This window comes from Sphaerodactylus townsendi, linkage group LG02 (genome assembly GCF_021028975.2).
Source record: "Sphaerodactylus townsendi isolate TG3544 linkage group LG02, MPM_Stown_v2.3, whole genome shotgun sequence".
NCBI lineage: Eukaryota > Metazoa > Chordata > Lepidosauria > Squamata > Sphaerodactylidae > Sphaerodactylus > Sphaerodactylus townsendi.
Genome location: NC_059426.1, coordinates 21242827 through 21268193, shown reverse-complemented (window position 1 = coordinate 21268193; position 25367 = coordinate 21242827). Strand labels below are relative to the sequence as shown.

The 25367-nt window shown below is 61.4% G+C and overlaps 1 protein-coding gene across 2 annotated transcripts in view; it reads left to right on the top strand.

Moving 5' to 3' along the window:
- The first annotated feature begins 14027 nt into the window (after positions 1-14027).
- SPATS2L (spermatogenesis associated serine rich 2 like) overlaps positions 14028-25367 on the top strand; it is a 99332-nt gene continuing 87992 nt past the window's right edge. For both annotated transcript variants that reach the window (XM_048484209.1, XM_048484208.1), the window contains exon 1: positions 14028-14248. The gene's annotated coding sequence lies outside the window, so the exon portion shown is untranslated. The remainder of the gene's footprint in view (positions 14249-25367) is intronic.

Sequence of the window (25367 nt, the reverse complement as noted above, 5' to 3'; positions counted from 1 at the left end):
CCCCACCCCCCCCCCCCCCCACCCCCCCCCCCCCCCACCCCCCCCCCCCCCCACCCCCCCCCCCCCCCACCCCCCCCCCCCCCCACCCCCCCCCCCCCCCACCCCCCCCCCCCCCCACCCCCCCCCCCCCCCACCCCCCCCCCCCCCCACCCCCCCCCCCCCCCACCCCCCCCCCCCCCCACCCCCCCCCCCCCCCACCCCCCCCCCCCCCCACCCCCCCCCCCCCCCACCCCCCCCCCCCCCCACCCCCCCCCCCCCCCACCCCCCCCCCCCCCCACCCCCCCCCCCCCCCACCCCCCCCCCCCCCCACCCCCCCCCCCCCCCACCCCCCCCCCCCCCCACCCCCCCCCCCCCCCACCCCCCCCCCCCCCCACCCCCCCCCCCCCCCACCCCCCCCCCCCCCCACCCCCCCCCCCCCCCACCCCCCCCCCCCCCCACCCCCCCCCCCCCCCACCCCCCCCCCCCCCCACCCCCCCCCCCCCCCACCCCCCCCCCCCCCCACCCCCCCCCCCCCCCACCCCCCCCCCCCCCCACCCCCCCCCCCCCCCACCCCCCCCCCCCCCCACCCCCCCCCCCCCCCACCCCCCCCCCCCCCCACCCCCCCCCCCCCCCACCCCCCCCCCCCCCCACCCCCCCCCCCCCCCACCCCCCCCCCCCCCCACCCCCCCCCCCCCCCACCCCCCCCCCCCCCCACCCCCCCCCCCCCCCACCCCCCCCCCCCCCCACCCCCCCCCCCCCCCACCCCCCCCCCCCCCCACCCCCCCCCCCCCCCACCCCCCCCCCCCCCCACCCCCCCCCCCCCCCACCCCCCCCCCCCCCCACCCCCCCCCCCCCCCACCCCCCCCCCCCCCCACCCCCCCCCCCCCCCACCCCCCCCCCCCCCCACCCCCCCCCCCCCCCACCCCCCCCCCCCCCCACCCCCCCCCCCCCCCACCCCCCCCCCCCCCCACCCCCCCCCCCCCCCACCCCCCCCCCCCCCCACCCCCCCCCCCCCCCACCCCCCCCCCCCCCCACCCCCCCCCCCCCCCACCCCCCCCCCCCCCCACCCCCCCCCCCCCCCACCCCCCCCCCCCCCCACCCCCCCCCCCCCCCACCCCCCCCCCCCCCCACCCCCCCCCCCCCCCACCCCCCCCCCCCCCCACCCCCCCCCCCCCCCACCCCCCCCCCCCCCCACCCCCCCCCCCCCCCACCCCCCCCCCCCCCCACCCCCCCCCCCCCCCACCCCCCCCCCCCCCCACCCCCCCCCCCCCCCACCCCCCCCCCCCCCCACCCCCCCCCCCCCCCACCCCCCCCCCCCCCCACCCCCCCCCCCCCCCACCCCCCCCCCCCCCCACCCCCCCCCCCCCCCACCCCCCCCCCCCCCCACCCCCCCCCCCCCCCACCCCCCCCCCCCCCCACCCCCCCCCCCCCCCACCCCCCCCCCCCCCCACCCCCCCCCCCCCCCACCCCCCCCCCCCCCCACCCCCCCCCCCCCCCACCCCCCCCCCCCCCCACCCCCCCCCCCCCCCACCCCCCCCCCCCCCCACCCCCCCCCCCCCCCACCCCCCCCCCCCCCCACCCCCCCCCCCCCCCACCCCCCCCCCCCCCCACCCCCCCCCCCCCCCACCCCCCCCCCCCCCCACCCCCCCCCCCCCCCACCCCCCCCCCCCCCCACCCCCCCCCCCCCCCACCCCCCCCCCCCCCCACCCCCCCCCCCCCCCACCCCCCCCCCCCCCCACCCCCCCCCCCCCCCACCCCCCCCCCCCCCCACCCCCCCCCCCCCCCACCCCCCCCCCCCCCCACCCCCCCCCCCCCCCACCCCCCCCCCCCCCCACCCCCCCCCCCCCCCACCCCCCCCCCCCCCCACCCCCCCCCCCCCCCACCCCCCCCCCCCCCCACCCCCCCCCCCCCCCACCCCCCCCCCCCCCCACCCCCCCCCCCCCCCACCCCCCCCCCCCCCCACCCCCCCCCCCCCCCACCCCCCCCCCCCCCCACCCCCCCCCCCCCCCACCCCCCCCCCCCCCCACCCCCCCCCCCCCCCACCCCCCCCCCCCCCCACCCCCCCCCCCCCCCACCCCCCCCCCCCCCCACCCCCCCCCCCCCCCACCCCCCCCCCCCCCCACCCCCCCCCCCCCCCACCCCCCCCCCCCCCCACCCCCCCCCCCCCCCACCCCCCCCCCCCCCCACCCCCCCCCCCCCCCACCCCCCCCCCCCCCCACCCCCCCCCCCCCCCACCCCCCCCCCCCCCCACCCCCCCCCCCCCCCACCCCCCCCCCCCCCCACCCCCCCCCCCCCCCACCCCCCCCCCCCCCCACCCCCCCCCCCCCCCACCCCCCCCCCCCCCCACCCCCCCCCCCCCCCACCCCCCCCCCCCCCCACCCCCCCCCCCCCCCACCCCCCCCCCCCCCCACCCCCCCCCCCCCCCACCCCCCCCCCCCCCCACCCCCCCCCCCCCCCACCCCCCCCCCCCCCCACCCCCCCCCCCCCCCACCCCCCCCCCCCCCCACCCCCCCCCCCCCCCACCCCCCCCCCCCCCCACCCCCCCCCCCCCCCACCCCCCCCCCCCCCCACCCCCCCCCCCCCCCACCCCCCCCCCCCCCCACCCCCCCCCCCCCCCACCCCCCCCCCCCCCCACCCCCCCCCCCCCCCACCCCCCCCCCCCCCCACCCCCCCCCCCCCCCACCCCCCCCCCCCCCCACCCCCCCCCCCCCCCACCCCCCCCCCCCCCCACCCCCCCCCCCCCCCACCCCCCCCCCCCCCCACCCCCCCCCCCCCCCACCCCCCCCCCCCCCCACCCCCCCCCCCCCCCACCCCCCCCCCCCCCCACCCCCCCCCCCCCCCACCCCCCCCCCCCCCCACCCCCCCCCCCCCCCACCCCCCCCCCCCCCCACCCCCCCCCCCCCCCACCCCCCCCCCCCCCCACCCCCCCCCCCCCCCACCCCCCCCCCCCCCCACCCCCCCCCCCCCCCACCCCCCCCCCCCCCCACCCCCCCCCCCCCCCACCCCCCCCCCCCCCCACCCCCCCCCCCCCCCACCCCCCCCCCCCCCCACCCCCCCCCCCCCCCACCCCCCCCCCCCCCCACCCCCCCCCCCCCCCACCCCCCCCCCCCCCCACCCCCCCCCCCCCCCACCCCCCCCCCCCCCCACCCCCCCCCCCCCCCACCCCCCCCCCCCCCCACCCCCCCCCCCCCCCACCCCCCCCCCCCCCCACCCCCCCCCCCCCCCACCCCCCCCCCCCCCCACCCCCCCCCCCCCCCACCCCCCCCCCCCCCCACCCCCCCCCCCCCCCACCCCCCCCCCCCCCCACCCCCCCCCCCCCCCACCCCCCCCCCCCCCCACCCCCCCCCCCCCCCACCCCCCCCCCCCCCCACCCCCCCCCCCCCCCACCCCCCCCCCCCCCCACCCCCCCCCCCCCCCACCCCCCCCCCCCCCCACCCCCCCCCCCCCCCACCCCCCCCCCCCCCCACCCCCCCCCCCCCCCACCCCCCCCCCCCCCCACCCCCCCCCCCCCCCACCCCCCCCCCCCCCCACCCCCCCCCCCCCCCACCCCCCCCCCCCCCCACCCCCCCCCCCCCCCACCCCCCCCCCCCCCCACCCCCCCCCCCCCCCACCCCCCCCCCCCCCCACCCCCCCCCCCCCCCACCCCCCCCCCCCCCCACCCCCCCCCCCCCCCACCCCCCCCCCCCCCCACCCCCCCCCCCCCCCACCCCCCCCCCCCCCCACCCCCCCCCCCCCCCACCCCCCCCCCCCCCCACCCCCCCCCCCCCCCACCCCCCCCCCCCCCCACCCCCCCCCCCCCCCACCCCCCCCCCCCCCCACCCCCCCCCCCCCCCACCCCCCCCCCCCCCCACCCCCCCCCCCCCCCACCCCCCCCCCCCCCCACCCCCCCCCCCCCCCACCCCCCCCCCCCCCCACCCCCCCCCCCCCCCACCCCCCCCCCCCCCCACCCCCCCCCCCCCCCACCCCCCCCCCCCCCCACCCCCCCCCCCCCCCACCCCCCCCCCCCCCCACCCCCCCCCCCCCCCACCCCCCCCCCCCCCCACCCCCCCCCCCCCCCACCCCCCCCCCCCCCCACCCCCCCCCCCCCCCACCCCCCCCCCCCCCCACCCCCCCCCCCCCCCACCCCCCCCCCCCCCCACCCCCCCCCCCCCCCACCCCCCCCCCCCCCCACCCCCCCCCCCCCCCACCCCCCCCCCCCCCCACCCCCCCCCCCCCCCACCCCCCCCCCCCCCCACCCCCCCCCCCCCCCACCCCCCCCCCCCCCCACCCCCCCCCCCCCCCACCCCCCCCCCCCCCCACCCCCCCCCCCCCCCACCCCCCCCCCCCCCCACCCCCCCCCCCCCCCACCCCCCCCCCCCCCCACCCCCCCCCCCCCCCACCCCCCCCCCCCCCCACCCCCCCCCCCCCCCACCCCCCCCCCCCCCCACCCCCCCCCCCCCCCACCCCCCCCCCCCCCCACCCCCCCCCCCCCCCACCCCCCCCCCCCCCCACCCCCCCCCCCCCCCACCCCCCCCCCCCCCCACCCCCCCCCCCCCCCACCCCCCCCCCCCCCCACCCCCCCCCCCCCCCACCCCCCCCCCCCCCCACCCCCCCCCCCCCCCACCCCCCCCCCCCCCCACCCCCCCCCCCCCCCACCCCCCCCCCCCCCCACCCCCCCCCCCCCCCACCCCCCCCCCCCCCCACCCCCCCCCCCCCCCACCCCCCCCCCCCCCCACCCCCCCCCCCCCCCACCCCCCCCCCCCCCCACCCCCCCCCCCCCCCACCCCCCCCCCCCCCCACCCCCCCCCCCCCCCACCCCCCCCCCCCCCCACCCCCCCCCCCCCCCACCCCCCCCCCCCCCCACCCCCCCCCCCCCCCACCCCCCCCCCCCCCCACCCCCCCCCCCCCCCACCCCCCCCCCCCCCCACCCCCCCCCCCCCCCACCCCCCCCCCCCCCCACCCCCCCCCCCCCCCACCCCCCCCCCCCCCCACCCCCCCCCCCCCCCACCCCCCCCCCCCCCCACCCCCCCCCCCCCCCACCCCCCCCCCCCCCCACCCCCCCCCCCCCCCACCCCCCCCCCCCCCCACCCCCCCCCCCCCCCACCCCCCCCCCCCCCCACCCCCCCCCCCCCCCACCCCCCCCCCCCCCCACCCCCCCCCCCCCCCACCCCCCCCCCCCCCCACCCCCCCCCCCCCCCACCCCCCCCCCCCCCCACCCCCCCCCCCCCCCACCCCCCCCCCCCCCCACCCCCCCCCCCCCCCACCCCCCCCCCCCCCCACCCCCCCCCCCCCCCACCCCCCCCCCCCCCCACCCCCCCCCCCCCCCACCCCCCCCCCCCCCCACCCCCCCCCCCCCCCACCCCCCCCCCCCCCCACCCCCCCCCCCCCCCACCCCCCCCCCCCCCCACCCCCCCCCCCCCCCACCCCCCCCCCCCCCCACCCCCCCCCCCCCCCACCCCCCCCCCCCCCCACCCCCCCCCCCCCCCACCCCCCCCCCCCCCCACCCCCCCCCCCCCCCACCCCCCCCCCCCCCCACCCCCCCCCCCCCCCACCCCCCCCCCCCCCCACCCCCCCCCCCCCCCACCCCCCCCCCCCCCCACCCCCCCCCCCCCCCACCCCCCCCCCCCCCCACCCCCCCCCCCCCCCACCCCCCCCCCCCCCCACCCCCCCCCCCCCCCACCCCCCCCCCCCCCCACCCCCCCCCCCCCCCACCCCCCCCCCCCCCCACCCCCCCCCCCCCCCACCCCCCCCCCCCCCCACCCCCCCCCCCCCCCACCCCCCCCCCCCCCCACCCCCCCCCCCCCCCACCCCCCCCCCCCCCCACCCCCCCCCCCCCCCACCCCCCCCCCCCCCCACCCCCCCCCCCCCCCACCCCCCCCCCCCCCCACCCCCCCCCCCCCCCACCCCCCCCCCCCCCCACCCCCCCCCCCCCCCACCCCCCCCCCCCCCCACCCCCCCCCCCCCCCACCCCCCCCCCCCCCCACCCCCCCCCCCCCCCACCCCCCCCCCCCCCCACCCCCCCCCCCCCCCACCCCCCCCCCCCCCCACCCCCCCCCCCCCCCACCCCCCCCCCCCCCCACCCCCCCCCCCCCCCACCCCCCCCCCCCCCCACCCCCCCCCCCCCCCACCCCCCCCCCCCCCCACCCCCCCCCCCCCCCACCCCCCCCCCCCCCCACCCCCCCCCCCCCCCACCCCCCCCCCCCCCCACCCCCCCCCCCCCCCACCCCCCCCCCCCCCCACCCCCCCCCCCCCCCACCCCCCCCCCCCCCCACCCCCCCCCCCCCCCACCCCCCCCCCCCCCCACCCCCCCCCCCCCCCACCCCCCCCCCCCCCCACCCCCCCCCCCCCCCACCCCCCCCCCCCCCCACCCCCCCCCCCCCCCACCCCCCCCCCCCCCCACCCCCCCCCCCCCCCACCCCCCCCCCCCCCCACCCCCCCCCCCCCCCACCCCCCCCCCCCCCCACCCCCCCCCCCCCCCACCCCCCCCCCCCCCCACCCCCCCCCCCCCCCACCCCCCCCCCCCCCCACCCCCCCCCCCCCCCACCCCCCCCCCCCCCCACCCCCCCCCCCCCCCACCCCCCCCCCCCCCCACCCCCCCCCCCCCCCACCCCCCCCCCCCCCCACCCCCCCCCCCCCCCACCCCCCCCCCCCCCCACCCCCCCCCCCCCCCACCCCCCCCCCCCCCCACCCCCCCCCCCCCCCACCCCCCCCCCCCCCCACCCCCCCCCCCCCCCACCCCCCCCCCCCCCCACCCCCCCCCCCCCCCACCCCCCCCCCCCCCCACCCCCCCCCCCCCCCACCCCCCCCCCCCCCCACCCCCCCCCCCCCCCACCCCCCCCCCCCCCCACCCCCCCCCCCCCCCACCCCCCCCCCCCCCCACCCCCCCCCCCCCCCACCCCCCCCCCCCCCCACCCCCCCCCCCCCCCACCCCCCCCCCCCCCCACCCCCCCCCCCCCCCACCCCCCCCCCCCCCCACCCCCCCCCCCCCCCACCCCCCCCCCCCCCCACCCCCCCCCCCCCCCACCCCCCCCCCCCCCCACCCCCCCCCCCCCCCACCCCCCCCCCCCCCCACCCCCCCCCCCCCCCACCCCCCCCCCCCCCCACCCCCCCCCCCCCCCACCCCCCCCCCCCCCCACCCCCCCCCCCCCCCACCCCCCCCCCCCCCCACCCCCCCCCCCCCCCACCCCCCCCCCCCCCCACCCCCCCCCCCCCCCACCCCCCCCCCCCCCCACCCCCCCCCCCCCCCACCCCCCCCCCCCCCCACCCCCCCCCCCCCCCACCCCCCCCCCCCCCCACCCCCCCCCCCCCCCACCCCCCCCCCCCCCCACCCCCCCCCCCCCCCACCCCCCCCCCCCCCCACCCCCCCCCCCCCCCACCCCCCCCCCCCCCCACCCCCCCCCCCCCCCACCCCCCCCCCCCCCCACCCCCCCCCCCCCCCACCCCCCCCCCCCCCCACCCCCCCCCCCCCCCACCCCCCCCCCCCCCCACCCCCCCCCCCCCCCACCCCCCCCCCCCCCCACCCCCCCCCCCCCCCACCCCCCCCCCCCCCCACCCCCCCCCCCCCCCACCCCCCCCCCCCCCCACCCCCCCCCCCCCCCACCCCCCCCCCCCCCCACCCCCCCCCCCCCCCACCCCCCCCCCCCCCCACCCCCCCCCCCCCCCACCCCCCCCCCCCCCCACCCCCCCCCCCCCCCACCCCCCCCCCCCCCCACCCCCCCCCCCCCCCACCCCCCCCCCCCCCCACCCCCCCCCCCCCCCACCCCCCCCCCCCCCCACCCCCCCCCCCCCCCACCCCCCCCCCCCCCCACCCCCCCCCCCCCCCACCCCCCCCCCCCCCCACCCCCCCCCCCCCCCACCCCCCCCCCCCCCCACCCCCCCCCCCCCCCACCCCCCCCCCCCCCCACCCCCCCCCCCCCCCACCCCCCCCCCCCCCCACCCCCCCCCCCCCCCACCCCCCCCCCCCCCCACCCCCCCCCCCCCCCACCCCCCCCCCCCCCCACCCCCCCCCCCCCCCACCCCCCCCCCCCCCCACCCCCCCCCCCCCCCACCCCCCCCCCCCCCCACCCCCCCCCCCCCCCACCCCCCCCCCCCCCCACCCCCCCCCCCCCCCACCCCCCCCCCCCCCCACCCCCCCCCCCCCCCACCCCCCCCCCCCCCCACCCCCCCCCCCCCCCACCCCCCCCCCCCCCCACCCCCCCCCCCCCCCACCCCCCCCCCCCCCCACCCCCCCCCCCCCCCACCCCCCCCCCCCCCCACCCCCCCCCCCCCCCACCCCCCCCCCCCCCCACCCCCCCCCCCCCCCACCCCCCCCCCCCCCCACCCCCCCCCCCCCCCACCCCCCCCCCCCCCCACCCCCCCCCCCCCCCACCCCCCCCCCCCCCCACCCCCCCCCCCCCCCACCCCCCCCCCCCCCCACCCCCCCCCCCCCCCACCCCCCCCCCCCCCCACCCCCCCCCCCCCCCACCCCCCCCCCCCCCCACCCCCCCCCCCCCCCACCCCCCCCCCCCCCCACCCCCCCCCCCCCCCACCCCCCCCCCCCCCCACCCCCCCCCCCCCCCACCCCCCCCCCCCCCCACCCCCCCCCCCCCCCACCCCCCCCCCCCCCCACCCCCCCCCCCCCCCACCCCCCCCCCCCCCCACCCCCCCCCCCCCCCACCCCCCCCCCCCCCCACCCCCCCCCCCCCCCACCCCCCCCCCCCCCCACCCCCCCCCCCCCCCACCCCCCCCCCCCCCCACCCCCCCCCCCCCCCACCCCCCCCCCCCCCCACCCCCCCCCCCCCCCACCCCCCCCCCCCCCCACCCCCCCCCCCCCCCACCCCCCCCCCCCCCCACCCCCCCCCCCCCCCACCCCCCCCCCCCCCCACCCCCCCCCCCCCCCACCCCCCCCCCCCCCCACCCCCCCCCCCCCCCACCCCCCCCCCCCCCCACCCCCCCCCCCCCCCACCCCCCCCCCCCCCCACCCCCCCCCCCCCCCACCCCCCCCCCCCCCCACCCCCCCCCCCCCCCACCCCCCCCCCCCCCCACCCCCCCCCCCCCCCACCCCCCCCCCCCCCCACCCCCCCCCCCCCCCACCCCCCCCCCCCCCCACCCCCCCCCCCCCCCACCCCCCCCCCCCCCCACCCCCCCCCCCCCCCACCCCCCCCACAGTAAATAACTTTCATCCTTGAGTTAATTACAAAAAGGAAACCATAGTGCACTATTAAGATGCAATAGAAAGTGAGAAAGCAAGTATGTATAGGAACTGTGTCCTTAAAGGAGTGGTGAAAAGAATAAAGTCATTTGTGGTCAAACTGCACTTTACAAAACCAACAACTTTAAATTCATATTTTGAATGTAAAAAAAACTTTCAGTATTGATCCACAGTTATAAAGTATATGATGTGTACTTTGTCAGCCAAATGCAGTAATGATGAAGGTCGAACCAGAACCAATGGGCTGAAATTAAGTCAAAAGAGTTTTAGTTAGAGCAGTTTTCCAGTGGAACAGCCTTCCTTGGGAGGAAAATAAATTTCCTTCCATGGAGGCTTTTGGAAAGAAGCTAGATGGGCATCTGACAGCAACACTGAGACGGAGGGCAGGAAGGGTTGCATTCTTGTGGCCCTTTCTTACATGCCATGGGTAATGCCAGATTGGCCCAGGATGCTGGAGGTTTTTTGCCATCTCCTGAGCACTGAGGAAGGGTCACTGGAGATATGGGGTGCTGGTAGTTGTGAATCTCCTGCATTGTGCATGGGGGTGGACTAGATGAGTCTGAAGGTCTCTTCCAACTGTTTCTATATTTCTAATGATGGTACTGAGTAGCAACAAAGGGACACAAACCCATCGTAAACTGTGTACTGGAGGACCATGGATCGTACAGACCTGGTTTACCATAAACAAATGAAACACCAATATTTGCATAATGGATGAGGACTGAGAGACACTATCTCTTTTGAGGCATGGCAGTCATGTGTACTGGGAGGCAAGCAAGCATGTGTACATCCTCCTGATATGTATGGTTACCATGCTTTCTGAAAGAGGCAATTTGTGGATTTTTAGCTTTGGAATGCATGAGCCCTAAAAAGTCAGGGGTTTCATGTATATAGAGCAGGGGTCTGCAACTCGCGGCTTCAGAGCCGCATGTGGCTCGTTCAACCTTATACTGCTGCTCCATGTGGCCTGGAGGTCAGAGGGTATCATGGGCATGTCCCTCCAGGAAAGGTGAGTGGAGGGGCCAAACTAGAGGCGGCTCCGTGCAGAGCCGCCTCTCCGGCTCAGTAGATCTTCAGGGCCGTGGAAAACGGGTCCAAATGGCTCTTTGGGTGGTAAAGGTTGCTGACCCTTGATATAGAGGCCGTAACTGCATGCAAAATCCACAAATTATTCCTTTCATACAACGTGGCAACTGTGTGCATTGTTATGATCATAGGTAGTTAATATTGCCAAGTCCTGCTTGGGAAATACCTGGAGATTTGGGGTGGAGCCCAGGGAGGGTGGGGTTTGGGAAGCGGAGGGGCCCCAGCAGGATATAATGCCACAAGTCAATCCTCCAAAGCAGCCATTTCCTCCTGGGGAATTGGTCGCTGTAGTTCTAATTCTGGGAGCTCTCCAAATCTCACCTGGAAGTTGGCACATATTCATAGTCACACTTCTGATACATACATCCTGCAGGATCACAGTACCCAGGAGGGATTCTCAGATCCTTTAATGAGAAAATATGACTGGGATCCAGGGAAGTACAAGCAGAAATGTAAACTTATGTGCAGTTGCTCCCTCTCATGCAACATATAGCATATTCTTCACTATATGTTATAGTGCCAAGAAACTAGTTGTGCAATATTTTGCACACACAGAAATGCAATATTTTCCACACACAGAAATGCAAGAAATGCAATATTTTGCACACATAGAAATGCCTTATGGTGACTGTGCTCAGGGGTTTGCAATTGCAATTGGTGAGAGGACAGGGTGTTGCAACTGATGAGGGGACAACCACTCACCACAAGTTGGCTTATGGTGTCCTGCAGGGGGCAGTTCTCTCACCGATTTTATTTAATATCTATATGCATTTTCTTGCCGAGTTGATTCTGGAGATTTGGACTGGATTGTCATCAATATGCTGATGATGCTCAATTGTATCTGATGGTGGACGGTCATCTGGATGATTTCCCGAGTGCTCTGGCCAGTTGTTTGGAGGCTGTGATGGAAGGGATGAAAGAGTTAAATCCAGCTAAGATGAAGGTCCTATGCCTGTGCCATGGTGGGCAGGTGGGAATATCATAGTTGCCAACTCTTGACGGGGATCCAGCTTGTAACTGCTCTGACCACCAAGAGCCTAGGTGCAGTGGCGTAGCTACCACGGGAAAAAGTGGGAACAAGCACCCTGGATGGATGCTGTTGGGGTCACGTGAGGGTGGAAAATCACCCCCACATCCTCCTCCTTCCCCCCTCACCCCACCCTACCAGGCCTGGCAGAGGCCGCTGCTGTGCCAGCATCATCCAGGCCTGGTGGAGGCCGCTGCAGGGTGCACCTGCCTGGCCCTACCCTGCCAGGTCCCGCAACCAGCTAAGGTAAATGGGGTGTGGGGAAAAGCCGCCAGGGGGCAGTGCGGGGGCCCATGGGGGTTGGGCAGAAAACTCGGAGTCTGCCCCGGGTTCCATTTTCCCTAGCTATGCTCCTGCCTAGGTGTATGATTCCCTGATGATTGAGGCTCAGGTGAGCTCGCCATTCATGAGATATTTTACTATCTCGGCCAGACGAAGCAGCTGGCTCCCTTTCTGTCTCAGACCTACCTAGCCACAGTGATTCATACCACAGTCACCTCTAGACTAAATTACTGCAACTCTCTACACAGGGCTGCCTTTTAAAATAATGATTTTTATTAACTTTTTATCAGCTACAAAACAACTAAAATAATATAGAACAAAATAGTGAACCAGTCGCTCTAAATTCTAAACTATGTAAAAAAAACCAAAGTATACAGATGACATATAACTATTTGACTTCCTGCCCCAAACCCATTGCTATATTTATCCCTGATGTTATTTTATTATTTCCATTAATGTCTACACCAGCATTTTTTTCTTTAAAAAGCTATGTTAATTAGCCCCAACACAGGGTTACCCTTGGCCTTGTTCCAGAAACTCCAACTGGTCCAGAAAAAGCACTAGGGTTCTTACTGGATCTTCATGGTGAGCACCTATTTGATCTGTGCTCCATAAACCGCACAGGCTCCAGGTGGAATACTGGATAAAGGTAAAGGTTTTGGTATTCATGCACAGAATTCTAAACAGTCTGGGGCCAGTATACTTACGGGACCATTTCTGGGGCCAGTGTAGGATCGTTTCTCTTATGTCCTCCAAAGCCAGTTTCAATCTACAAATGAAAATTTGCTTGTAGTCCCTAGTTCCAGCTAGCCTCACCCAGGGCCAGGACTTTTTCAGCCCCTGCCTTGTGGAACGCTCTGTTGATTTGATGTCATTCCGCAGGGCTTGCAAGTTGAAGTTGTTCTGCCAGACATATGATTGAGGTGGCAATAGTTGCCAGCTTCGATCTCCCACCCCTCCTTCTATTTTAACTACGTTGACCTATTGATACGGACAGCCTCTTGGATTGTTCAGATTTTTATTTGGTCTTCTACAGAGGTGGGATCCAACCAGTTCTCACCACTTCTTTAGAAGTGGTTACTCATTTTTTCTGAGTGCCGAGAAGGGGTTACTAAAGCAACCTCCCTGCCCAATAGGGACTGGAGATGCGTGTGTGCGGCAACACCACTGTTTGAATCCCACCACCATCGGAACCTGTTATTAAAATTTTTGGATCCCACCACTGGTCTTCTACCAGTTGACTCTTGGAATTCTGTCACCATTTAGAAACTATATAACATGATGGATGTTAGACATATTAAGATATATTTTTATGACTGTGGAATAGCTACTTTTATTGAATTCAATCATTGTTATGGTGAGTTTTGTATGTGATGTGTTCGAAACCGTCCCAAGTCTGCAAGGGGAGGAGTACTACCGGTATAAAGAATAAAGACTTGGAAAGAAACCTGTCCCAAAGTGGAAGTATTCTGCCTTCTTCAGCGTCTTGTCAGATGTGTGCATGTGTCTGTATGTGGAGACGTATTTTGTCAGAAACTCCTGGTTATTTCCCCTTTGAGAATGTCTCATCTTGAAAATATGCTAGCGATCTTCCACAGATTTGTCAGTCTCCCCCCACCCCCAATGCATTTCCCTTTCACAGATCCTTGCTGAACTAAAGCAACACTCACACAACTTAAAAACCAAACAAACCACCTTTTTTGAATTCTGGAATTCTGTCACCATTTAGAATTCTTGGAATCCTGTCACCATTTAGAAACTATATAACACAATGTTAGATATATTAAGATATATTTTTTATGACTGTGGGATAACTATTTTTATTGAAGTTAAAGTTTCTCATTGTTATGGTGAGTTTTGTGATACGTCCGAAAAGCAACACAACTTAAAAAGCCAACAAACCATTTTTTTTGAATGCTGAAATCCTGTCACCATTCAGAATTCTTGGAATCCTGTCACCATTTAGAAACTATATATAACATGATGTTAGATATGTTAAGATAGATTTTTATTACTGTGGAATAGCTATTTTTATTGAAGTTAAAGTTTCTCATTGTTATGGTGCGTTTTGTGATACGTCCGAAAAGCAACACATCTTAAAAAGCCAACAAACCACCTTTTTTGAATGTTGGAATCCTGTCACCATTCAGAATTCTTGGAATCCTGTCGCCATTTAGAAACTATATATAACAGGATGCTAGATAGGTTAAGATAGATTTTTATGACTGTGGAATAGCTATTTTTATTGGAGTTAAAGTTGATCTCTGTAATGGTGAGTTTTGTCTGTGATCCCTTCGAAAAGCAACACTCACGCAGCTTAAAAACCAAACAAGTCACCTTTTTTGCGCGCAAACGGAGCAGCTGGAACTTATTGGCTCCGGTGGAGGCACCGGCAGAAAGAACGGGGGGTGGGGGTGGGGAGGCACGCGGAGGGGGAAAGCTGTGTGGGAAGGGGAGTGACTCTGTGCGCGCAGGAGAGAAGGCGGAGGGCGGCTTGAGTTACTAGGAGGCTCCAGGCTGAAGGGGAAGGACGGCGCTCTCCTGCCCCTCGGAGCGAAGTCGAGGGGGCTCCCCGGGCGGCTCTGTGGAGGCGTTTCGCGCTTTTGACCCCTCCCAGTCGCCTTTAGGCCGCCTTTCCCTCCGCCACTCAGCGGCGAAGAGGCTTTTTGCCCTGAGGCGCGGAGAGACCCTTGGCTGAGTGCGAGGTAAGGCGCCCGCCGGGGCACTTGGTTGCGCACGCCCCCTTTCCTTGCTGCCTCTCCGGGGTGGCGAATGGGACCACAGTGGATTGAGGCAGGTTGTGAGGGATATATGTTTCGGGAGGGGGTTATTTCTCTTTTGGGTGGACTCTCTCAGAAACTGGAACGAATCCCAATTTCTCGCGTCTTGCCAGCGTCTCCCAGCATATCTTTTTAGCGTGCGAATTAAAAAGGAGACTGCATGTCAATGGATGGGGCGAGAGGGGGCGGCGGTGGAGTTTGGGGCGATGCAACATTTGGCTGTGCTGGTGTTTTAGGGGAGCGGGTCTCTCAGGCTGGGCCCCGCAATCTCCTCCTCCTAAATGCAGCTCAGTCGGGAGGGAGGAGGGAAGAGCAAAACTGCAGCTTTTGGGGAAGAGCGGGATGCAGCCAGCCTGCCATTGCAGACCCCGCGGGATCTGATTCTGGGAGATGCCCCCCCCCCCCGACCCAATGCCAGCACGCGGGATGGTTGCGAGCCCAGGATCGGGTCCTCCTGGGCTGTGTGAGCCAGCCACTGACCCGGGTTTTGGAGGCTGGATCGAGGACATCTTACTGTACAGTACAGTATTGATGCAATTCCGAGTTCTGCGAGCAGGAATGTTATGAGTCATAACCCACATTTCTCCAGCTCCCTCCATGTTCCTCTGCTCCCCCCCCCCCCCAATAAGGATGTTAGTTGTAAAGTTGAATTGTTCTGTGGCCTGCTTAATTTTGAGCGACTAAAAAAACCCCTAAAACTGTGCAACTGTGCAACTACAAAAAAAGGAACTGTGCAAAAAAAAGGAATAAAAAGTGATGAGGCACCGCTGTAGTGGTTTTTCCCCGTGAGTTGTTGCATTATATTTTGTGGAGGGGTGACCCAGACGCTGTTGTCGAAAGGTGCCGTAAGGCAGGTGCAAAGGTGAGTTCATACGGTGTAGATACTCTTTTTCTCTGAGATTGTTATTTTTAAACTGCCGTCCACATTCAGTGTCTTCCTTGTGGAGAGCATGAAAAATCGCCGTTGCTATTTTGATATCTTTTCATGTTTACTGGCAGTTGGTAGCAACGGCTTTCGTTTTATTCTGTATGCTCGAAATGGATGGGTTTCTGTGCTGCACATGCCCACGGTAATGGCAATCTCCTCTTTGCGGTCAGAAAGAAATTTTCCCCCAGGCCAGATTGTCCAGGGATCCTAGAGGTTTTTTGCCTTCCTGTGGGCATACTCCAGGGGTCACTGGGAAATACTTGGGAATTTCCTACTTTGTGCCGGGAAGTAGAGGACCCCTGAGGTCCTTTCCAGTTTTATTTCTGTGTTTCTTTGAATAGAATTGGTTATTTTGCTTTTTGGTGGAGAGGGAAATCTTGGATTCATGTGGTGCTTCTATCACATCTCTGTGACTCCATCATAGCTACTCCAACATCTACATCCTCAGTGATGCACAAACCCTTCACAATATTGTGAGAACATTTGCCATGTGAAATAACATCCATCCATTAGCAAATAGTAACTACAGTAATAGTCAAGATGACTATTTATCAATGCAATTGTTCTGGTCTCACTCAGTTAAGAGCCAGTGTAATTTGTATGTCAGTTGATAAGGGAAAAGGCAGGGTGGATATACTTAAACAAAAAAAAATCTGTAACTAGTTTAGCCTAAATGCTTTTTTAAAGAAAAGCTGAGTTCTGTGACATTTACTTTGCATAATTGTCCTTTGCATAACTCTTCAAGCTAGTGTGAGCTTACGAGCCATTCCAAGTACCTTTCAAGGAGCCCCCAATAGCTGATTCTTCCAGGCTTTGGACAAAGACTTAGTGGTTTGATATCATGGCCAAAGCTTGGCTTGGAGTCAAACTGTTTGTGGCAAGCATAATATGTCCAATTTGGATATCATGATAAACTGATGAAGCAGGAACAAGATCTCTGGAGGAGGAACTGATTATCTTAGCAGCCTGCTTTCTTAGTAAAAAGACCTGTCTGGTCTTCTGCAGGTGATGAACTTTGGCTGTCCCAACAAGAGATCTCTACTGCTCTCTGCTTTCAAAAGCTGGGCAAGAGTGCTTTCCAAATCAGCCATTTTGGGTCCTGAAGAACTTATCTAGCTTGATGCTGAAGGCAGCGTCTGAAAACTTGGTCAAGAAACCAAGCTAAGGATTTCATAGTGCGAAGAAATCACCTCCTTAAATATCTGTGACTCATGATCTCTTCCTTGAGGGAACTTGTCCCAGGGAAACATGGATCCATTCTGTGACAGTGTCCACACATGGTCAATGGAGCCTTGCTGCACATTCACTTGAGATCTAGTTCATATTCCCTCTGGCTTTTGAGATTTTTCCATGCCTGTATTTGCAGCCATACCTAGGAATTTTTAAAAAATAAATGTGATTTTCCTGCTTTCTAAGATTTGCAGCGTATAGAATTGCAGGATACAGGATCAGCTATAGAGTCTTAATTAGCAAGTGCCTGAGACCCAAATACGCAAATAGTTCTTTAAGACACAGGACCAATTTATTTATTTTTATTAATTTATCTGTGCACTTGTTTCCCTTCAATCACCAAAGTCTCTGGTGCTTTTACGGAGCATAGTTTTCTGTGATGTGAAAGAACAGGACATAACACATCAAATGCAATTTGATCACCACCTTGTCTAATTTCTCCAGTCCAAACTGTCAAGTAGCCATGTGGAGCTTACTTTGATTGGAGGGAGCTGTATAATTTGTAGGGAAGATGTGTACTAAACATCAACATTTTGCCATATAGTCACAATTCTTCACTGTATGTGCCCCTCTCCTTCCTGCTGAACTCCCTCAACCCTCTATGTCTACATGCATAGACAAATATTATGCTATTTCTGTGAAATTGTTCCTTTAAAAAGCATAGAGGGTTGTGTGTGTGTGATTTTTTTTTTGCAGGGGGTTGCTATTAGAAACTATTTGTTACTGGGAATACAGTCAGATTTTGGGAGAAAACGGAAGTCTTCGTGAAAACTATTAATTCAGCTGTACTCTTGCTCATGAATGATGCAGCTGCCATCACACAATTTGGATGGAGTATTATATGGAGTATCTATGCCTACGGAGAATTTACCAATATTCTTCAATGACATTGTGTCAAAAGTAATTGCAACCAGCAAGATTGATTGATTGATTGATTGATTGATTGATTATTTATTTATTTATTTATTTATTTATTTATTTATTTATTTATTTATTTATTTATTTATTTATTTATTTCTATTTATTGGCCACCCTCCCCCGAAAGGCTCGGGGCGGCTTACAACATAATAAAATAATAACTATTAAAAGCAGACTATGAAGTAATCTAAAACCAGAGTACGATCCACAACAGATTGGATGGCGATAAAATCCCACCCCAAGCCCACCGGAGGCCGGGACGATGTAACCACACTCAGCCCGGCTGGCCAGATGCCTGGCGGAACATGTCCGTTTTGCAGGCCCTGCGGAAACTCACCAAGTCCCTCAGAGCCCTGGTCTCTCTAGGGAGCCTGTTCCACCAGAGGGGGGCCAGGACCGTAAAGGCCCTGGCCCTAGTGGAGGCCAGCCGGATGTGTTTTGGGCCGTGTTTTGGGCCTAGTGGAGGCCAGCCGGACATGTTTATAGACTAAGTATGCCCTCATTCATCAACAAACATTCCTCACATTGGATGGAAATACATTTATATGGGCATTGCTTACACCCCAGAACAAGGTTTACCATAAAGCGTGTATATGTTTCCATCCTGTGTGTGTTACAACCATTTCACTCTGTGCAGGTGGTTGGGTTGCTGTAGAGCGATCCCTGCTGAATCAGATTGTCAGCTTTTTGCTCCCTTTGAGTGGCTGATGCTGGTTCTTGGGATCATTCTATTCAGAACTCTGAGCAAAGAAGATTTGCTTATACTGTGTGGTTCTTAGAGCATAAGAAGAGTTTGGATTTATATCCCCCCTTTCTCTCCTGTAGGAGACTCAAAGGGGCTTACAATCTCCTTGCCCTTCCCCCCTCACAACAAACACCCTGTGAGGTGGGTGTGGCTGAGAGAGCTCCGAGAAGCTATGACTATGCCAAGGTCGCCCAGCTGGCGTGTGTGGGAGTGTACAGGCTAGTCTGAATTCCCCAGATAAGCCTCCACAGCTCAGGCGGCAGAGCGGGGAATCAAGCTTTATACCATTGTAAGCCTCCCTGAGTCTTTTGGGGGTAGAGCAGGGTATAAATATAATCAGTCAATAAATAAATGTTGCCTTGTGTTTTTGTTTAGACACTTTTAGTTGTTGCTTCCTGTTGACCTTGCTGCACTTGAAAGGAACTCTGTATAGGGGCAGATCAACAACTTTCTGTACATGTGTCTTCTCTGTTGCAGCCCCAACCTTGTGGAATGGCCTACCCATGGAGATCAGGAAAGTGCCCCCATTACTGGGTCTTCTACAAACAATGCAAATCTGAATAAAACCAGCAGGGTATACTGGCCAGGAGTGGTAGACTCTAATCTGGGGAACCAGGCTTGATACCCCACTGGACCTTATTTATTTTTATTTTATTAAATTTAATAACCTAACCTTTCCCAGTTTAGGCCAGGCTCAGGGCGGGTCACACACATAACTTAAAACATGAATTAATAAAAATCAGATTGCCCTAACTGCAAAATTTAAACATTAAATGAACTGTTAAATGAACTTTTTGAACTGTTACCATCCGGCAGACAATACAGGTCTATCAAAACTAGGACAAAGAGGCTTAGAGACAGCTTCTACTCTAGAGCTGTGGCTATGCTGAACTCCGCGGCCTCGTGTTGATGTGTTTGGGGCTGTGTAGGGATGGGTGGAGGAAGGGGAAAGTGAGGATGGGGTATGAGTCTGAAATTGTGTGCATTGAGGAATGCTGCTGTAAATTTCGTTGTGCGTGCACGATGACAATAAATGCTTATGCTTATTAAAACTTTAAAATACTTTTAAAAACTTTAAAAAGCAATACAGTTGTTTCCCCACTCCTCCACATGAAGCCTGCCGGGTGAGCTTAGGCTAGTCACAGTCCTCTTTGAACTCTCCCAGTAATAACCTGTACTCATTTACCTTTAATGAGGCTTCACGGCACAAATTGGTTTCACAGACTGACTTGGAAAATGTTTGGGACTTGTGATCTTTATTGCTATACATAGCTATTTTAAGAAGGATCCTATTATGTAATTTCTGCACCACTTAGAGCCCAATCCGAGGCAAGGGGGCTCACCTCTGGAGCTGATGCAGCCCCACACTGGCACTACTGCACTGTACTAGCACTATCTTACCGGTGCAAAGGACAAACACTCCAGCAGAAGGGCTGGATATGTGGGCCTCGAAGCAGCCACACTTTCCCAGCCCTGTGTTGGCATGGCTGCAGGCATTCTGGAGGCATGTCCGGGGTGGAGCCCAGGGGTGGGATTCAGCAAATTCGCACCACTTCGGCAGAACCGGTTGTTAAAATGGTGCTTGTAAACAACCAGTTGTTAAATTATTTGAATCCTACTACCAGAACTGGTTGTTAAATTATTTGAATCCCACCACTGGTGGAGCCAACCTTAGTTTACTTTCACAGCGGCTTTGCCTCTCAGGATGCCAGTGCCCGGAGCATGAATTTATGCCACCCATACCCACTGAACCCTGTGGAGGGCTTTTTGCCAGCATGTTTTAGTGTGTGTGTGTGTTTTGCCTCCTTGTGCTGCTGAAAAGGGCTCTGGATTCTGCTGCTAATATGTCATGTTAATATTCATGCTAGACTTCTGTTTCTTTGTGGTGATTCCATATTTCTACTATCCTAATCAGGAGCAGCAGTGGCGTAGTGATTAAGAGCAGGTGTGTATTCTGGAGGAACTGGGTTTGATTCCCAACTCTTCCATTTGAGCTGTGGAGCACAGGTGTAGCTGGACCAAACTGCGCCCTGTGCGCAGTCTATATTTTCTGCCCCCATGGCCCCCCACTGCACCCTCCCTTCCCACACTTACCTTAGTTCCTTTCCTTTTCCTAGAACTTTTTCAGGCTGAAAAAAAAGGCCTATTCACAGTTCAGGCTTAAAAACGGCCTGATGGGAACTATACTTCCCAGGAGACTTGTGAGCCCCAAGGTCTCCTGGGAACTGTAGTTCCTCAGGCCATTTTTAGCTTGTACTGTGAACAGGCCTTTTTTCAGCCTGAAAAAGTTCTAGGAAAAGGACAGGAGCTAAGGTAGAGATGTGGAAGGGCGATGGGGCTCTACAGGGGGGAAGGGGAGAAGCAACCCCTGGGGCGATTTTCTGTATCGCCTCCCCCAGGTGTAAGCTTCAGTGCATGGCGCACTCGCTCCTTGTAGGTCCAAGCCACTGCCACTGTGGGAGGCTTATCTGATGAACTAGATTATCTTATGCACTCCAACACCCGCCAGCTGGGACACCTTGGGCTAGTCACAGTTCTTCTGAGCTCTCTCAACCCCACCTGCCTCACAGGGTGTTTGTTGTGAGGGGGGGAAGGGAAAGGAGTTTGTAAGCCCCTTTTAATCTCCTATAGGAGAGAAAGGGGGACTATAAATCCAACTCTTCTTCTTCTTCTTCTTCTTCTTCTTCTTCTTCTTCTTCTTCTTCTTCTTCTTCTTCTTCTTCTTCTTCTTCTTCTTCTTCTTCTTCTTCTTCTTCTTCTTCTTCTTCTTCTTCTTCTTCATGCATTAGTTATCCAGTGCCCCATCTCACTTTATACTTTATTACACTATGTGTAATCCTTGAGTACGTGTGCAAAAGGCCGACTAGAAATAACATACGGTAAACATTGAAAGAAAAAGAGTTACAATAGATTAACAATAAATAAATTTCAGCTATCGATAATGAAGTAGGATAATCAAGACATCCATCTCAATGTTAAGAATGTTCTTGGTTGTCCTGAATTCTCTAGAATATGCTCTTTTAGCATTCTGCACTGTTAAAACTTGCTGAAGCTGTAGCAGATAGTAAGCTGAATGGGCCATTGGTTTGTAGCACATAGTTACACCCTTTGAAGCCCATTGATGTAGAACACTGTAACTGTTCTTCTGTTCCAATGTACTATATTGTTATTATTTATTAACAAAACCAGAAGTACAGTGAAGGAAGAAAAAAGAAAGAGAAAGGGGAAAATATAAGTTAGAGATCAAATAAAACTTATTTAAACATTCATGAAGACATATTCCAACCTGGAATTTGTCATTCCAAATCACACCACGCTCTGATCTCTCATACTTCTACAAAAAATATGTTGATTTTGGCAGCTGGATTCAAACCCACGCATTCACTAAAAATTTTTCCTATGGTTTTACTTTGATTCTTCATATATTTTTTATAGAATCGATCTTTATGTAATAGCAGCAGGCAAAAATCCTCTGCGCCTTTGTTATTACCATAGCAGCTGTTCACATTTTGATTTTATTCAATAACCATTGTGTTTCATAAGTATTGCTGACAATATGTGTCTAATTTGAAGTCTAGAAGAACACCTCTATTCATAGATTCATTAACTGAATCACCTCTGCATAAGGTAAGAGGTAAAATACAATCATGTTTATCAAGTTTTTCAGCCAGGACAGAACAATTCTTCAACAGTCACCCAGTAAGTAAATCATGGGTTGGGTTCATAAATTTCTTCAGTTGAAGAATCACAAACCTCTAGTTAGAAGCTGGGCCCCAGAATTATGTATTCTCCATCTTGGTCTAGCAACTGTAAGACCCTAAGGACGTTGTTAAGAACATTCTTAATCAATGGTACGTGCCAGAGACATCCTTCCAAATGATAAATTGGAAAAATTGAGACTTCTTTTCCACCAGTGGTGTACCCAGAAAATTCACCCCCTTTTTACTTGTGTGGAGAGTGAGGTGATAGACCTCAAGTTCCTCATTTTTAAGGGCCAGTGGCAATGTTTTTCACTACCTCACCAGCCCTCGATGCTGGTACCTCCAGCCACTCTGGTGGATTGTATACGGGAAGCTTCTTCCCATTGATAGTTCATCCAAGAAATTGGTCTCTTAAATTCCCAATTTCTCTAGAGATTAGGAGTATCCAGAGTAGAGTCCATACGTCCCTGGACATCCACAGATGTATTTCCTGGAGCCCACTAAGTGATTTTAGAAAATGTGTGAGTCCAGCGCAGCTTCTGATATGCCATTGGAGATTTGACAGACACTTCCTTAGGGGATGATGAGAACTGTAGTCCATAACATCTGGAGGCCCACGAGTTTGACACCTGTGGTCTGAACAAAAGGCCATAATCACCATGAAACCTGGGATTCTTTTTATCACCTCAGCAAGATTAGTAAACTCTGAGGTACCCTTCAGACCAGGTTTCATGTTGCCCAAAGTTTTAGGAATATACTTGGCATTGATCAAGGAAGAACATGAACTATTTTCTGCAGTAAATTTAAAATCCTCAGTCATTTTCATATGAAAGACTGGAAAAATATATAAAACTAAAGCATTTTAATATGTGCTCTGGTTCTGTTTAACAAGCAGACTTGGGGTTTGGTCAACACTTAAGTCAAAAATTCACCAGAACAGGGCAGAGTATATGCTTAAATGGTTATTCTGCTTTAGTTATTGTTAATAAGAAAGCAACATAGTGAAATGTGAAGTGAGCCAGAGAAGGAAAACTGCATATCCAAATGAAATCCCTCTGAATTACATGCAAATAGGATTGCCAGATTATTGGTTAAAGTTATTATTGTACTGATGCTGCACAACGTTATTCTAGCTCGATGTCTTTTCTATTTTTTTAAATTTTGGGGCTGGTCTATAACTGTATTTTAACAAACTGTAACTGGGTTGCCAGACTACTGCCAGAGATGGGGGATCACCCCCTTTGGGCCCCCTCCCCCTGACACCATACAGCTGGCTGGCAGGGGTCTTGTCAGGCTTAAAATGAGACCTAGGTCTCGACATTGTCAGTGTGAAGTGATATCATAACACAGGTGATAAAAATAGCTTCTACCACAAAGTTTTTGCCTAAATGCCAGAGTGTCTCCTTCATTGTTGTTGACGTGACAACATCACTTCCAGAAGTGATGTCATCAAACAGAAGACATCACGGCCTAGGCCTCATTTTAAGACTGATAAGATCCTGCCCACCCACCCTTTCCCCCACCAATGGCCAGTTGGGACCTGCCAATCCTACTTGCAAAAAACCTTGGCTCTCAAACTTCAATCTCTGATTTCTGTATTTAAAAGGGACTGGAAAAAAATAAGATATTTAAATATTCCTTTGGACATCAGGAAATCCAGAACTGTAGTATCTGGCTTAGACTCATCTCTAAAAGAGAACTGACCAGAATTCTTTGTGGTCAGGAGTGTTTTCCATTGCTTTTGTGCAAAAATCCTTTGTCTCTAGATACTCAAAGGAAGCCAATTAATATAGCAGAGGTGTATTCGTATATCCGAGAACAATGCTGATCATACTCTTCATATTAAATTTGAGATAATTTGGGGCTTCTTTACATATATTGATTTCTCTTATAATTCTTCTTAACAATGTCTTTTCACTGTAACAGTGATAGACTCCTTGATTCAGGTATACCTTTTGGACATGATAACACAAATACAGCAGCTGGCTATGTTTTAAAAAATGGAAGGAAATAAAATTTCCTTAAAAATCCTGTCCTTAAAAATTATAAAATCTACTTCAAAATCTCCATCATTTCAGATTAATCAGTGAGCGTACTGTTTTTACAACCCATGTACTGTACTAGGCTACAGAGGGAATCAAAACAGATGGAATACCTTTGATTTTAATGTTACAAACTACAAATCTATATCTTGCCTATTTGGTACATTTTCAGGATTTATAGATCACTTCAAATATACATGCCATGTAGCTTAATATACTACCATATGTATATGTATATGTGCTTCATGCAGAATGCAAAGACCAGATATAAGGGAGTATTCCTTCAAAGGAATGTTTGGCCATCTAACTAGTCACTTGGTGTCTTGCATGAAATGACATTCTGAATTAAATAACAGTTCTTTAAAAACTTTGTGGTGTGTTTGGCATGGATCTGAACTGCCTCTCTGGTAAAAAAAGGCTTGTGCATGTTACTAGCTGTTAGTATTACTGCAGTTGTAAAGTGATCAAGATACTGTGTACTTGCAAAAGTGATAGAGTATCTCATATAAAACCTGGTCAAGACAAGAGTTTATCAGCATAGTCCCAAAGGGGCTGTGATTAAATTGCTCTGTGTCTGTTCTGTATTCATCTTTCCAAAGCATTGGATAATTGTCATCATATTGATTCTCACAGCATCACTGTCAAATAAGTCATTGCTGCAATATTTATAGATAGGAACCCAAGTCTTAGCATAGTGAGTTGCTCAGAGTTACCTATGTTCATAGTGGAGCTGGAGATCAAATTTACAACTGCTAGAGTATATTGCATCATCCTAGGAATTAGATCACCTAACTTCTCGTTCCAAACCATTGTTAGTTCCTTGGAATAGTGCCCTTGCCTTGAGCAGGCATTGCCAAGGAACAAATGTTTATTCATGACAGGACTGACAAACCACTCGTGCTTGGGGGGGGGGGGGGTTCGCAGTGATTTGCAGTGGTTCTTTTTGAACTGACCCTTGAAATCCAGAATGGTTATGCCTACAAAAGAATTAGAAAATTACTATCGGTGCAGTGCAATCCTCAATAGAGTTGCATCCTTCTGAATACATTGAAGTCAATAGACTCCAAAGGGTGTATCCAGTGTGGTGTAGTGGTTAACAGTGGTGGACTCTGATATGGAGAACTGGGTTCGATTCTTCACTCCTCCACATGAACCCTACTGGGTGACCTTGGGCTAGTCACAGTTCTTTCAGAACTCTCTTTGCCTACCCCACCTACCTCACAAGGTACCTGCTGTTGGGGGTTGGTTTGGGGGAAGGTGATTGTAAGCCACTTAGAGACTCCTTATGGTAGAGTAAGTCTAGAAGCTAAAATGATTGAACTGAGGCTATTGTACTTTGATCCCATTATGAGAAGAGAGTCTTTGGAAAAAGCAACAATGCTAGGAAGAGTTGAAAGCAACAGGAATAGAGGAAAATGCCACATGGATGGACTGACTCAATAAAGGAATGTCAGGTCCTCTGTTTGCAAAACCTGAACAA